The 16,543-nt window shown below is 39.9% G+C and overlaps 1 protein-coding gene across 1 annotated transcript in view; it reads left to right on the top strand.

The window, feature by feature from the left end:
• The first annotated feature begins 13,417 nt into the window (after nucleotides 1–13,417).
• Nucleotides 13,418–16,543, top strand: part of tspan9a (tetraspanin 9a) — a 241,109-nt gene continuing 237,983 nt past the window's right edge. The window contains exon 1 of the mRNA XM_059334368.1: nucleotides 13,418–13,668. The gene's annotated coding sequence lies outside the window, so the exon portion shown is untranslated. The remainder of the gene's footprint in view (nucleotides 13,669–16,543) is intronic.

Genomic DNA, 16,543 nt, shown 5'->3' with positions numbered 1-16,543 from the left:
ACTTTAAAACAATTCGGAACAGTGTCTGACAAAGAAAGAGAAAGAGAATTTGTGTTTTGCTTTGGTCGGAGACTTCTGTGCACTTTAGCAGAGTTTTCAATGTGGATTGAGTCGCAGGATGGCGGCCGTATTTCTTTTGTAGCTTCTTGACATTTATATCATAATAGATAAGTTTGTATTTGTATGATAATAAGGTATTGTTCATAAAGTTAAATAAGTTTGTGATGCAGGGTACAATATAAGCAAATTAATATGCTTAACTAGGGCAGATAAATGCCATGAAAGACATGAAAATGACAATGTCAGTGTTAATAGTACTGTGTGATTTAAGACAGATTAGTAATTCATATATAATAATATAATTTCAGTGGTTAAAAATATAATTTTGTGTTGAAATGTGAAGGGCAAATTGAAGTAAATTAATTGAGTAAGAAATTGATGTGAAAAGTGAAAAGATGTTAAATTCTGTTAATAAAGACAGAGGACAGCCTGCTGAACTACAACAACGTTTGAATCCTGTCTCTCCTTTTACATAACTTATACAGGTTACTCATGTCTGAGGCCTGTAACAGAACTTTGGAGGCACCGATGGGATCGGCATCTGACGAGGGCTGATGTTAATCCTTTAATCTACGAACTCAAGGCAGAGATCACAGGACAGGCCTGCTGGAGTGGATGGTGTGTGACTGAGGCAGCTACGGGACCACAGCTTGCGAGAGGGGACCACAGCTGGAGGAGTGCACTGCAGATCGCTCAAGGTGACTGGACTGTGAGACCATTTCTGACCAAGTGACAATATGGAGGACGCCGAAAGGAAAGGACTGACCTGGAAGATAAAGAAAAGTCTGCACACCCTGACCGCAGAAGAACTTTTTCAGGTAGCAGAGAGCATCCCACCGGCTCTAGATTTAGATTTTTCAAATGTAATTGAGGGAGATGAAGAGAGTTGCTTTGATTATGTGTGCACATACATGAACTGTAAAACATTACTTGAGTCCCAAAGACCTGGAGGCAGTGTATGCTCTGAAGAAGGAAACACCTGCTACTGTTGGAGATGTGCGAAGGATTGTTGGCTTCTTAAGTTACTACCGATCGTATATTCAAGATTTTTCCAGGATGGCCACACCAATCTATGAGCTCCTGCAGCCTAGGAAGAACCAAGAGATGCAGCCACAGGAAAAATCAAGTGCACAAAAAGGAAAGGGTACACAGATACCATCCAGAACTCCAGTTGCATGGACTGAGAAACATCAGGAGACACTGAGTAAACTGATTGATCAGTTGGTGAACGCTCCAATTCTTGCCTATCCAGACTTCGATCTACCATTTGTGCTCCATACAGACGCATCTGACAAGGGACTTGGAGCTGTCCTCTACCAGAGCCAAAATGGGAAACTCAGGGTAATTGGATACGGCTCAAGGACCCTTACCCCAGCCGAAAGAAATTACAGGCTACATTCAGGCAAACTAGAGTTTCTCGCTCTCAAGTGGGCTGTTTGTGAGAAATTCAGGGATTACCTGTATTACGCCCCACATTTCACCATTTTCACAGACAATAACCCCTTGACGTATGTCATGCGCACGGCTAAACTGAACGCTGTTGGCTTCAGGTGGGTGGGTGAGCTGTCAGATTTCAGATTTGACATACGGTACTGACCTGGCAAAGCAAATGTCGACGCAGACACTCTGTCAAGATGTCCCCTCGACATTAACAGATATGTCAAGGAGTGCACAGAGGAACTGTCCAGAGAAGCTGTCACTGCCACATGGGGAGGTTGTAGAGCAGAGGGCAGAGATGTTGCCTGGATTGCGACCTTGACCCTAAGACATGGTGACCAGCTCGAACCAAGCAGTAGAGAAACAGTACCACCTATTGACCTTGCTGAACTCCAAAAAGCTCAGAGAACAGATCCAGTGATAGGTGAGATTCTGAAAATGAAAGAGTCAAATAAAACACTCACAGATGACATGAAACGTATGGTGAGGGGAACTGGCAGGAAAATTATGCATGAATGGACAAGGCTTCACATTGAAGATGGAGTTCTCTATCGGAAGACAGCAGAGAGACGTCAGCTAGTCTTACCTGTCAGCCTCAAGCCACTAGTGCTCAAAAACTTACACGACGACATGGGCCATGTTGGTACTGAAAGGGTTCTCAGCTTAGCAAGGCAAAGATTTTATTGGCCTTATATGAGACGAGAGATTGAAGCTTATGTCACCAGACAGTGTCCATGCATAAAGATAAAAAAACCAGCAACACACATACGAGCCCCAATGGCTAGTATAACCACCAGCTCTCCAATGGAGCTCGTCTCCATCGACTATTTGCATTTGGAGCCCAGCAGAGGAGGCTACCAGTATATCCTAGTGGTGGTGGACCACTTTACTAGGTATGCACAGGCTTATCCGACTCGCAACAAGTCTGGAAAGACTGCAGCGGAAAAGATCTTCAGTGACTACACCGCGTTCCAAATTATTACGCAAATTGTATTTAAGTGTCATAAAGATTACATGTTTTGTTTTTCAATTAAACTCATGGATGGTATTGTGTCTCAGGGCTCTTTGGATCACTGAAATCAATCTCAGACACCTGTGATAATTAGTTTGCGAGGTGAGCCCAATTAAGGAAAAACAACTTAAGAAGGGCGTTCCACATTATTAAGCAGATGACCATTTCCAAGCAATATGGGAAAGAAAAAGGATCTCTCTGCTGCCGAAAAGCATGAAATAGTTCAATGCCATGGACAAGGTATGAAAACCTTAGATATTTCACGAAAAGTTAATCGTGATCATCCTACTGTTAAGAGATTTGTGGCTGATTCAGAGCACACATGGGTTCATGCAGATAAAGGCACAATGAGGAAGGTTTCTGCCGGACAAAAACATCGGATTAAGAGAACAGCTGCTAAAATGCCATTACAAAGTAGCAAACAGATATTTGAAGCTGCTGGTGCCACTGGAGTCCCACGAACATCAAGGTGTAGCATCCTCCAGAGGCTTGCAGTTATGCGTTATTCTATCAGTTATTCTATTGGGCCACCCCTAACCAATGCTCACAAGCAGAAACGGCTGCAGTGGGCCCAGAAATACATGAAGACTAATTGTCAAACAGTCTTGTTTACTGATGAGTGCCGTGCAACCCTGGATGGTCCAGAAGGATGGAGTGGTGGATGGTTGGTGGACGGCCACCATGTCCCAACAAGGCTGCGACGTCAGCAAGGAGGTGGCGAGGCATGTTTTGGGCTGGAATCATGGGGAGAGAGCTGGTCGGCCCCTTTAGGGTCCCTGAAGGTGTGAAAATGACCTCTGTAAAGTATTTGGAGTTTCTGACTGACCACTTTCTCCCATGGTACAAAAAGAAGAACCGTGCTTTCAGTAACAAAATCATCTTCATGCATGATAATGCACCATCTCATGCTGCAAGGAATACCTCTGCATCATTGGCTGCTATGGGCATAAAATGAGAGAAACTCATGGTGTGGCCCCCATCCTCCCCTGATCTCAACCCTATTGAGAACCTTTGGAGCATCCTCAAGCGAAAGATCTATGAGGGTGGGAGGCAGTTCACATCCAAACAGCAGCTCTGGGAGGCTATTCTGACATCCTGCAAAGAAATTCAAGCAGAAACTCTCCAAACACTCACAAGGTCAATGGATGCAAGAATTGTGAAGCTGCTATCAAATAAGGGGTCCTATGTTAAAATGTAACGTGACCTGTTAAGATGATTTTGATTTCAGTAAATATGACCTCCGAATGCTGGAAAATCCAAAAATGAGCATTTTCAGTTCTTAAAAACCTATAAAATGTTATAAAACTCTGTTGTGCGTAATAATGTGGAACAGTGCATTTTAAGTTTTTTATTTTTGAAAAAATACTGTTATCATTGGGAGGTTTGTCCAATCACATTACAATTCATTAAACTAACGGTTGATGACTTAAATTATGCTGACTGTCATTTGCATCGACTATTTAGGAAAATCGGAGAAAAAACTCAATACTAATTTGGAACACAGTGTATATTCCAAGGTTTGGCTATCCCTTCAAGCTGCACCATGATCAAGGGCGCGAGTTCGAAAATGAGCTCTTTCGGACGTTGCAACACCTGAGTGGGGTAGGAAACTCCAGAACGACTCCATACCATCCTCAGGGCAATCCTGCTGAACGGTTTAACCGTACTGTGTTACAGATGATGCGGACCCTAGGTGAGGAAAAGAAGGAAAGGTGGAAAGACTATCTCCCGCAGATTATCCACGCATACAACAGTACACGCCATGAAGCAACTGGGTACTCACCGTTCTTCCAACTTTTTGGTCGACACCCATGGTTACCTATAGACTTGTTGTTCAGGATGACAAGTGGTGATGAACCCATAACTGCAAGAAGTTATGCTGAGAAATGAGCAGAACGGATGACTGAAGCTTACCGAATTGCATCAGACAATAGTAAAAAGTCCAGTGCTTGTGGTAAGAAGTATTATGATCAACACACAAGAGGAGTAGTGTTGCAGCCAGGGGACCGAGTACTGGTACGAAATCTGAGTGAAAGAGGTGGTCCAGGAAAGTTAAGAGCATATTGGGAAAACATCATTTATGTTGTGAAAGAACAGATCAGTGACAACCCCGTTTACAAAGTGGTCTCAGAAATGGATGGGAAAAAGTCACGTGTCGTGTCTGCATCGTAACTTGTTGCATCTTGTCAACGACTTACCTGGTGACATACCAGCAGCACAACAGAAGACAAAAACAGCACCCAAGAGGAAGGGGCCAAAATCACCTCAAAGAGAGGCAGGACCAGAGTCAAACAGTGAAACAGGGTCTGATGATGATCAAAGTTCCATCTACTATGAGCTAAGGTATAAGTTGAGGAGTGGAAACAGGAAGGATGTTACACCGAACAGTGAACCTGTCTGTGTTCCCTTAAAGAACCCTGAATCATGTCAATCAGTAAGAGAAGGAGGATCAGGACAAAGATACGTCACAAGAGAACAAAGGGAAGCAGAACAGGAACAGTACAGTGAAGAGCAATACAGTGAACCTAACAGTGAGAGTGATGGAGAGGAACGTAGGAGGAATGGGGAGCCAGGGGTCATACATTCATCTTCCCATGAGCATGAAAGTGAGATTGATCAGCCTCTTCCTGGAGTGGTACAAGCAGAACCTGACCTGACTCCAGACACTGAGGAACAAGCACTCAGAAGGTCAACTAGGACTAGGCGACCAGCAACCCAGTTCACTTACAATATACTGGGCCAGCCTTCCTTTCAAGGACATCCATCAGTCAGTAGTGCAGAGGCCTATGAATCACCAAATGGGACACCTTGGTACCTACAATCCTACCCCCTCACACCGTACACTGTCCCAGTACCATATTCTGTCCCATCATACTTGCCACACCCTTGTACCTGGCCAGTATTCTATAACAGACCTATCTATACAGGTTAGGAGGTTGAGAAAGGACTCTTGAGTGTACATATGTTGTGTGATGTTGAGTAATGAGTTCAAATGGTGAAATGTCAGGAGCCATTTTATTTTTTGTTGGGGAGTATGTGACACCCACAAATATGTATTACTTATACAGGTTACTCATGTCTGAGGCCTGTAACACTTGCACAATCCACACTCCATTCCAGTAAATGGCGATAATGCACCATAACATTGTTTGCCTTATTAATCAAGGACAAAGAAAGAAAATGGCAATTGGCAGTCTTAGTTGTCCTTAAAAGACAAATTATATAAATTATGGACAATGGCGAAATTAAGAAGAATCCATTTTGTTACCTTCTTCTATTTACTTTTATTTTATTCAGCATTTTTTTGGGGCTACACGCAGATGGTCCATGGAGACCCTCTTGGACCTGGGCGGCCCACTGTAGAAATATTTTTGCTTGCCAGACCTCTGTAGCTCACTACATTAGCAGCTAATAGCAGAACCAACTGAATTCCTTCATAGAACTGTTGCATGGTGAGAAATGTAGTCACAAAATATTTCGAAAGGAAGAAGAATGTGTGGAATAAAATGAGATGTAATCCCTTGTTCTGTGGCATGAGTTTTGATTGTTTGCATGTCCTTCACTCGATTTAGTTCTTACTGCTCTCTATTATGGCACCATGAATAATTTGTTTTTTGACCTTTAAAAACAAGTTCCAGTTCTCCAGTCTCTAGTCTCAAGTACGTCAGGCACACACAGCATTAATCTACTACATATCCACAATAATCTACTGCTTTTCAGCCTATTAGAAAGCAGCCAGGTGTCCCTAACACTTAAGAAAGACAAATAGTCGAGCATTAAGTTATGAGTAAGGTCTGATTGAAACTCGAGTGTCTGGGCTCAGTTTGTTCAAGGTCGCCCCTCCTGTCTGTGCTGTGACAAAGCTGCGAGGAACATCTTCCACCTGTGCCAGCCACCAGTCCACACAGAGGGCCCGGCAACTACAACAACAAACACACTCTGATTGGAGTTTAAATTAATGAGCTACAACTAATTGGGTCTGATTAAGACCATTAAAGTGTATTTGCAGGATTAGTCACGAGGCCTTCGTCAGCTGAACCGCACTGCAAAAAAGCCAACTTGTATTTTTTGGCCTAAAACAGTGATTTAAATTGGTAAAACTTGGAAATATAAACTATTGACATTTAGGGCAATAATGTAAGTTAGCACAACAAAGGATTGTATGCTAAAAAACAAGTTTGTGAGTTGTTGTTACTCATATCTTTAAGTTGGGGTTCACAACAAGGGACAATAGTTCTGCTAACTTTTATTTCTTTGTTGTGAAATGCGGGAAAACGGTGAAATTCGGTCATCAGCGAAAGCTAGCGGCTAACTGATGCTAGCTGTTACAGCTGATGCTAGCGGTTACAGCTACAAGAACTCCAATGTCTCTACTACAAGAACAAGAACTTATAATGTAAAATTATAAGTTAGTACAACTTACAGTTGAGTTGACACAAATCTGAATTTAGTTGAGCAAACTCAAAAACAAAACTTAAAATATTTAGTTTAATTGTCCAACTTAAAATTTTATCAAAGTTTGTTGCCTTGAAATTTTGAGTTCACCCAACTCACCCAACTAACCAATTTTTTGCAGTGTGTGTCTGTAAGTCACAAACATAACTGATGTACAGTTAGAGACAGAATGAAGACAACCAAACCAACCCAAGCCTCCTATCTGGGAGACTGTCGTTCCTGTCCTATTGTTGGAAGTTTTGTCTGGTTTTCATGGATAACCCTAACCAAAGTGTTTTTAAACTGCTTTGAAAGTGTTTGAAACAAGTTGGCAGTGTGTTTACGTCAGTGGTCGCCCTGTGTCACAATGGGAATGGGTTGCAGCGGTTTAGAAACGTTTAACATATTCGTGGTTAAAAATAGTGTGGTGATGCATTGTATTGCATCTGTGGTTTCTGGAAATAATGTAAACATTTAATCTGGGGCCCGGGTTGAAAGTCATGCATATAACATTCTCACTTAAAGCAAAACTTTGTGTCACTCAGAGGATGCAAATCATGTTGTTTTTGCATCATCTTGGTGAGCTGGCAGAGCTCCCTATGCCATGTTTTACTATTATATGTGATTTTATAGATTAATATTACTTCTGCACACTGCAAAAAAGCCAACTTGTATTTTTTGGCCTAAAACAGTGATTTAAGTTGGTAAAACTTGGAAATATAAATTATTGACATTAAGGGCACATTAAGTTAGCACAACAAATGAAGCCAGTTGTCTGCTCAAAAACAAGTTTTCGAGTTGTTGTACTGTTATTGTAACAAGGGACAATAGTTCTGATAACTCTTATTTCTTTGTTGTGAAATGCGGGAAAGCGGTGAAATTCGGTCATTAGCGAAAGCTAGCGGCTAACTGATGCTAGCTGTTACATACATTAACATATATGTTGCATTTTACTTCTCTACTGTTGGCTAGTTTAATCTAATCTACAGCAATGCATTATATTCTAAAAGAGCAATATATGTTTGTGGTGTCGTTTATATGATGCATTTATCATCTGATCCAAGAGTTTTAAAATAGTTTATTAAGCTTAAAGTAGGAGCATCATTTAGTTTTATCAGAAAAACAAATCTAATTAAAAATCACCAAATTGAAAAACATTTTGTTTTCACAGGACAGGAAGCGAATTAAAAATTCAAATCTGAAAAAAACCCCAACTAATTTCGGACAAATGTAGAGGTATAAAAGCTGCACAACATGAAAACATTCATCTGAAGGATAGTTACTGTTACATAATGGTTACAGACTGTCTTTAACACTAACAGAATTTGTCCATGATGTCAGTCAAAGAGCAGAGAATGACAACAAGGACATCAGGTTCGGGTCTCTTTTGACTGAGGCCACACAAACTAATTCTGCATGCCGTCTCGCTATAACGAAATGCTCTGGAGAAAAATGCTCTCTCTAAATTGGCAGCTGTTGAGTATAAAATATGTCACTCATCATCTAATCATATTGATAAGATCCATTATGGTAATAATATCTTACACCTGCTGTCCCTGCTGTTCAAAGAGTTCCCCACCTGTCTCTACATCTTATATTTAATACTGCTACATATTTGGAAAACTACACAATGTTTTTTCCAAAACATGATGAATGACTTGTGCTACTTGCCAGACTCTCAAATGATGCCTAAAGAGAACTCTTAAGGTGAGTGGAGCAGAACACACGATGGTTTTCCCAGAAGTCAGAGTCCTTTTTTCCCAGCATGCTGTGCTGCGTGAGTTCGTCTTTGTTCTTGGTGAGAGTGAAAAGCACGGCAAGCTTCACTGATTATCATGGGTCTGTAGGTACCATAGTTAGTGCGAGTCTGGCTCTCCTCCAGGTGCTTCCCATGCTGCCTATTAAGTCATTATCCCAGCATGCTCCACCTGGACTGCTCTGTCATATATATTACTGCTGCTGAGAGGACGGGCCAAATTACAGTCAGATTATAGATCCGGCTGTGATGCAAATTAGAGGTTATATCAAGATGTAAAGTATGGGATGCTTTTTAAAAAAACTTGACAGCCATGTGAGTAGGGATGGATACAGAATTCGGTACTTTTATAGGTACCAACCGAATTCCGTCGGTACTACAGAGTACCGATTCATGTAAAATCAAACAGTATCATGTTTCGGTACCTAAACGGCGTTACCTTTAAACTGATCATTGATTTCAACCTGTTTTCATTTGACGTCTTTGATTAACAAGCGTGCTGATGATCGCACTATTTTTTATTTTTTTATTTACCTCCTCGTCTGGTCCTGTCTGCTCACCGCGGCCACTAGCTGCTGCCCTCTTCCACCGCGGCGCAGAGACGAACAGCCCGGCTCTCGGCCTGCTAGCCGCCAGCTGCTATCTCTCCAATGTCTCTACTCGGGCTTGACCTTCGTCTGCCTCCAGATTAAATTCAATTAAATTCAACTTTATTTATAGAGCGCATTTCATGCACAAGGCAGACTCAATGTGCTTCACAATGGATATACATAAGTACAGTTAAAAAACAAAACAACCTTCCTTACTCCATTTGCTTACTCCATTTGAGATGCAGCTAACTGCTGCATCTCTGGTCCTCCGCTAATACTCTGCTCTTCAACTCAGGAATATTACCTGCCACTTTACTCCAAACTGCCTCGCTGAAATGAAATCCCTCAGACTCCTGCGTCATCCTCGATATGTGCACAGAGCAGCCAGACTCAGACTTTGTTTATTCCAACCATGCTATGGCCACAATACTGTCTGACCAGTGCTGCACCACACAGCTACGACGTCATCACAACAAATCACACGTGCACCTGCAACCTGAGAGCGCTCCTCTGCATTCTTTGATAACGCTGCAACCTTCATGTTACAAAATGCACGTTCACTCAACAATAAAGCACTGCTCATCCTGGATTTTATATTGTTTTGATACATTTTTTAAAATTTAGATTTTGAGAAATAAATATGTTGAATTGAAAAAATTAGATTTTATTATTAAACAAATTAACATTTATTACCACATAAACAAACGCAAAAGTACCGAAAATTGGTACCGTTGAGCACCGGTACCGATTCCCAGGTACCGGGTATCGGTTCAAATGTGAAAGGTACCCATCCCTACATGTGAGACACATAGCCAAGTGACGATCATAAGATCAAGCCCCCACTCCTTCACTATAGGAAATGGCTGGGGAATGTATGACGCTTAACTTGGAGTATTGTCATTCCTCACTCAGAAGGGTTCCTGCCAAACCCTGGCTGGGAATGTTTGGAAGCTGCAGTGAATCCCAATCTATTAGATATAAGCTCATGAATTCCAAAACCAGTGGGTAATAAACAGTTACACAATGGCTAAAACATATTAGAATAAAATCTTTGTATTTAAAAAAAGTCCCTATGTGTAAACTTTACGTAATAATCTGCAAAAATAGGGGCTCCTTTTTGGTGCAGCAAAACCATGTTTTGAAAAAGCTGATAAACTTTGGGACACTTGTGTCATTTCTTGCAGAGAATAACATTACAAAAGTGATCCTACTCTTACTACTGTCTGCCAAATATGATGCTATAGCCATCAGCCAATTGGCTTAGCTTAGCAGAAACACTGAGAGCTGTGGTAAGCAGCTAGTCTGCCTTTTCTTCATATTTAAAGGGGACATATTATGCTCACTTTCAGGTTCATACTTGTTTTTGGGGGGTTTTTGCTTGAAAATGTTTACATACTTTCACTTAAAAAAACAACATTATTTTTCTCATACTGTCTTTCTGAATGTATCCATATTAACCCTCTTTCTGAAATGCTCCGTTTTAACTCCTGTCTCTTTAAGCCCCCGCTCCGAAAAACAAAACAAAAAATTAGCCTGCTCTGATTGGTCAGTGCTTCCAGGTCTTCCACATCTGCGCTCTTTGCATCTGTGCACCATCACTGCAGCTGGGGAATGAATGTAACAGCACTGTAGTGACACTTTCTATTTATATGGTATATTTGTGACATCACAATTTTACAGAAGTCCTGATGGCTCATTTTATATAGCTTTATAATTTAAAAAAGACATGGAAATAACTTGTTTTTTTTGGTCGATATGAAACTTATCATCTAAATCTTTCGCTAGAAAGTGAATAAGTATAAAACCTAGAAGTATTGCCTTAACATTGTAGTATTACTACTAGACTTAAACGACACTGATGGCCGGTAAGAGAAGAGCTTTTAAGTGCACTGTCATTACATACAGTTTAAACACACATGGTCTGTTTTCTGCTCAAATGATCCCATCCATCAGAGCACTAGCATGTGCAGTTTAATGATTATGACTTTTAAATTTGTCTCAGCAACATTCAGTTAATAGCAGTGTAACCATGACAGTGGGGAGAATCCACAGACACTTATGATGAGTGATGAGTTCAAGTTTCCCCACCCATACTTTTGCTTGTGCTAGAAAACTAACACAAGATGATTATATTCTGAAGAGCAACTGAAAGTAGCTGCAATAAGAGGAACCCTGTGCACTTTCTCTTCCTGCGTTTGCTTTGCTTATGATTATAATGATAACTCAAGGACTACAGCAGCTCCAACACACACATGAAGATTCATGCAAAAATTAATCTCACTACATAAATCCTATAGACTTGTGAGGTTATAAACTACATTTGAATGGTAAAAAAAAGTCTGCATGAGTGTTAGAAATCCACATGCCATTCGCCTTCTATACTTAGACTGTTTTATGCAACCTGGTCTCACAGAAATCCGTGAAATAGCCACGGAATCACTCAAATTTCCGTGAAACTGACACGGATTTCGCTACAATGCAAGTTAATGACAGTCATATCTGTGGCTATTCCAACATACAAAGTGATTATATACATTCACTGAGTGAATATTTAGAAAATAAAACATATATTTCTCGCTAGAAATGTGATCAAAATCCATTTTTATGCAGAAACTAAGTCAAAATATGGATTTTTTTCGCCAAAAATGAGAGAACTGTCCGCCATGTTTTTTGTTCTGACCGCCGGAACCTTGAAAGTCACGTGACTTGGAACAAACCAATAGGAAAAAATATCCATGGAATAGCCACGGGATATGACTGTCATTAACTTGCATTGTAGCGAAATCCATGTCAGTTTCACGCACATTTGAGTGATTCCGTGGCTATTGCACGGATTTTGAGTTAAGCGAATCCGTGGCTATTTCCCGATTCCTGTGAGACCAGGTTCGTTTTATGACAAACAGTATTTCATAATTGCCCATGTTTTGCTGTCTTTACTAAATAAATAAATGTGTTTGAACAAAGTGTGTTCATGTGTTTCCTCTCCCCTAGCAGCAGTGTGTTCCCACAGGAACAATTTGGGCTAACATGTTGGCTTTGATGCCTTATAATGTTCTCTTCAAACTTTTTACTGACTTTAATCTGGTAATTACACACATGGCAGAAGGGAAGCCTGATGGCTGTAAACACAATACATGTTTGTGATTGGGATGAATGAGCACTTTAGGCTCTTATTTCCTGATATATGGATTCATGAAGGAAATAAATCAGACCCAGGAAGTAAACAGAGAAAAAGAGGAATAAAAAGATCATCACCTCTCTCTCTCTCTCTCTCTCTCTCTCTCTTAAAAGTTATGTCCAACAACCAAACACTGACAGCTTGTGGCCATTTTTAAATGTCCTGAGGTGGAAGTGATCTCTGTGCTTGCCAAATCACAAATTTGAAGAAATTTTCAAAAACAGTTTGGCCTAAAGTGTGTTTTTCCTTATCATACTATATTTAATATTGGGGCTCATGAAAAGAATGTTTTTCTATCTATCTATCTATCTATCTATCTATCTATCTATCTATCTATCTATCTATCTATCTATCTATCTATCTATCTATCTATCTATCCATCCATCTATCCATCCATCCATCTGACTTTAAAAAGTAAAGTAAGTCAAGGTAAACCGTGTAAGAATAATATAGCCTATTACTATGGATAATATAAAAGGGGAAAATGGGTTTAAAGATATGAAAGATATGAAAGAAAATATGAAAGATATGATTACAGAAGAATAAAAAATAATATGTTTTAAAGAATGGAAAATTGCATTAACAAAAGTTATATTGTACCGTCACATACCGGCCCACAGTAGGTCTGTACCAGACTTTAGCCCAAAAGGAACAAATGTTGTGTCTTTTTCCTTATCATACTAAATAAAGTCTTTGGGCAGAGCTTGGGGGAATGACATATTACCGTGTTCCCTATGGTCAGCTGTCAAAACTTACTTTTTCACAACTGCCAAATTAAAATAATATAGTTCCACCTCTGAGACTAATCTCAATAAATCAAACCGAGTTTTTATGGGCTCCACAGCCCCTGTAATTCTCATATAAAGCTCCGGAGCTGTGACACGCCTGTAGGAGTCACTAACAGCCCCCTTTCTTCTTCCTCAAACTTCATTTCCTCCTTGACCAACCAGAAAACTCTGCTCCAATTCATCATCAAACAGAGACACAAAGCGGGAGCGAAAGTTGTCAGGAAGAGAGGTCCGGTTTTGGGGTAACGAGTGCGATCCCAGAGACTTTTTTTTTGGCAGGACAGAAGCGGAATAATACAATAAATAGGTCCGGCCGGAAAGTTTGGGCTGAAGTCGCGTGGCACTGAGAGCTCTGTCCCAGCAGCTGGTCTCCTGTCCTGGTGTGTGACAGGTTGAAACGGAAACTTTAACAGGTAAGAGACTGTTTACTTGTTGACAACAGTGTCTGTTTGTATCTTTTATTCAGCGTGACGTCATGACATCGTCGTGTTGCGTCTAACTTTACCCATAGTTGTATCCACGTGAAGTAATAGTGACGTTAGTGCAGCTAAATCATGAATAAGAACTGAAACAACCACAGAGTAATGTCCTTATAATGTATAGGTGAATTAGACTCATATGGCATAACCTTATGATAATTAACTACTCTGGGAATATTGATATAATATTACTGCCTGTCTGTAGGACTGGATTTTGGGTGTTTAGTGGTTTAATATCCATTATTAACTCCTGTTAAGGACATTATATTGCCGTTAATGGTGTTTAATGACTGTAGGCTATTTATTTTTGGCAGGGAATCATGACTTTGTCACATGCCAAGAAGCTTTGAATGGGAGCTTTAAGAGTGACAAACTTGGGCCTCATAGAAAAGACATTAGTTTACTTGTTAAGTCTGTCTTTATTGTGCTGTGTAAAAAAAAAAAAAAAAAGAAGAAGAAGAAGAAAATCACAGCATAAAACCAAAAAAGAAAAGAAAAAGTTACTTTGCTCCCGTTGAGGAGGAGCTCCATTATAAGTTGACTCAGGTATAAGCCTGAAGGAATGTCAAGAATCAAAGCATAAATTGTGAGTCACTTCAGAGGCAACAGATGCTGCTGTGATCCACGCGAGCAACATGCCTCATTCAACAATAGGCTCATCACTGGAGTTCCTCACTGATTGTCCCTTCTTTTCATCAGCATCATGCAGCATTGTGTGTTTTAGCACAGACACTGAGATGATCCTGATCGCTGTGATTGTTTAGTTATGACCAAGCGTCAGGTATCTGTAATTGGGAATTCAAACCTGAACACAATGAGGAGGGAATCTTTTCTATCCATCTACAGATCTCAGTGCTGCCTGATATTTGTTTCTGGTTCTGAGCTGGCCTCAGTATTTAGGAGTAAGGATGCCTGATATATAGTATCAACCCAATAAATGATTATGTTAATGTTAATTGGAAATTTTATTAATAATGGGACATTTGATGATGATAATACAATTATAGCTCATAATACAAAGCCAGATTGCTTTTATTTACATAACAATTGCACACTAGGAGGTGTTATGCACCTATAAAGCACCTTTTGAGTTGGTTTGTGAGATGCGAATAAACACATATTGAGTATATATTGACACATATGATTTGACAAATTATGTCATATAAGCATTTAACTCAAATTCCTAGGCAACTACTCTATAAAAGGACTGGGAGGTCGTTCAATATGATAATAATTCATCTTTCAATGGAATGTTATCGTGATTAAATCATCTATTAAGATATTGTAAAATTTGAAAACAGTCTAAATTAATAGCAAGCACCTATATGCACTATTGCACAGGGATTTGTGTATATGCATGTAAACAAAGGCGTGTATAGCTGGAAATGGCAGATTTTGGCGATATCCACCAAGCTTTAAATGAATGAACTTTTTAAGAGTCAGAAATGTTTTTGTTGTGTTAACAATAATGATGTAGTTAGAATTGGTTAGGTCAGAGTTATGGGATATTAAATAATCTATATTTGCTCACTATAAACCTTTCTTACCCTCTGGTGGGCAGAAACTACAGGTTATCCTATTAAAATGCAAAAATTAGAAACAATCACTTATCTTCTTGTTATCAGCAGCCTTTAAATTGACTAAAAAAAATCCGTATTGTGCATCCCTATTAAAAAGAACAATTCTCTCCATCCACTGATGAATCAAGCAGATGTGGAGGAAGCTCTGGATTCTTTGAAGCACCTTGTTTACAGCTTGACCACTATGGGTCAATGTTTTTGGCTCATTTGATTCATGCTTATTGTCTTAAGGAGTGAAAAATGACAGTGTTCAATTCCAACCAGCTGTAGTTAAGATTGAGTGTCTCTGCCTCCCCTAAGGAGAAGTGCTGAATTCACAGCGACACTTTAGGAAGAAAGAAATACACCTCCGAGACCCAGCAGGGGCCATATCAAAACAGCAGCTCTTGTGCCATGGTGGTCGACTGCAGATAATGTCTATTCTGGTGTATGGGAGGAGACACACAGAGAGAGAGAGAGAGAGAGAGAGAGAGAGAGATGAGAGAGAGAGAGAGAGAGAGAGAGAGAGAGAGAGAGAGAGAGAGAGAGAGAGAGAGAGAGAGAGAGAGAGAGAGAGAGAGAGAGAGAGAGAGAGAGAGAGAGAGAGAGAGAGAGAGAGAGAGAGAGAGAGAGAGAGAGAGAGAGAGGTTTTCCACTGTCTGACCCCCGCATTCCTGCTTCTCTCATGGCATGGGGGTTCCTCCTCTCCACCTCTGACCCACTGTTGAGAAGAAATATGTGGATTTTTTTTACTGATTTTCACTGTTGCGCTTAATTGTTTTTTATCGACTTTTGGACGGTGAATTTTCTCTTTGGTTGCCCTCTAACCACACTGTAAAAAAAAGATGTTGTTTTTACGGTAAAAAACTGGCAGCTGTGGTTGCCAGAACTTTACCGTAATAAATACGGTAGAACTTTTTTTTAATATTATGGTAAAAAAGATATTAGCACTGATGATTTCATGTTTAAGATTGTCATTTTATTCCATATTTTACCGTAAAAAATGTATTGCCATCAAAACAAGCACTGTTCTGCGTATATATATATATATATATATATATATAAATATACAGTACAGGCCAAAAGTTTCGACACACCTTCTCATTCAATGCGTTTTTCCTTTATTTTCATGACTATTTACATTGTAGATTTCACTGAAGGCATCAAACTATGAATGAACACATATGGAATTATGATACTTAACAAAAAAGTGTGAAATAACTGAAAACATGTCTTAGTATTCTTAGATT

This window comes from Centropristis striata, chromosome 6, assembly GCF_030273125.1.
Source record: "Centropristis striata isolate RG_2023a ecotype Rhode Island chromosome 6, C.striata_1.0, whole genome shotgun sequence".
Lineage (NCBI taxonomy): Eukaryota > Metazoa > Chordata > Actinopteri > Perciformes > Serranidae > Centropristis > Centropristis striata.
Note: the sequence above shows the minus strand (reverse complement) of the source record. Positions and strands in the feature narration are given on the sequence as shown.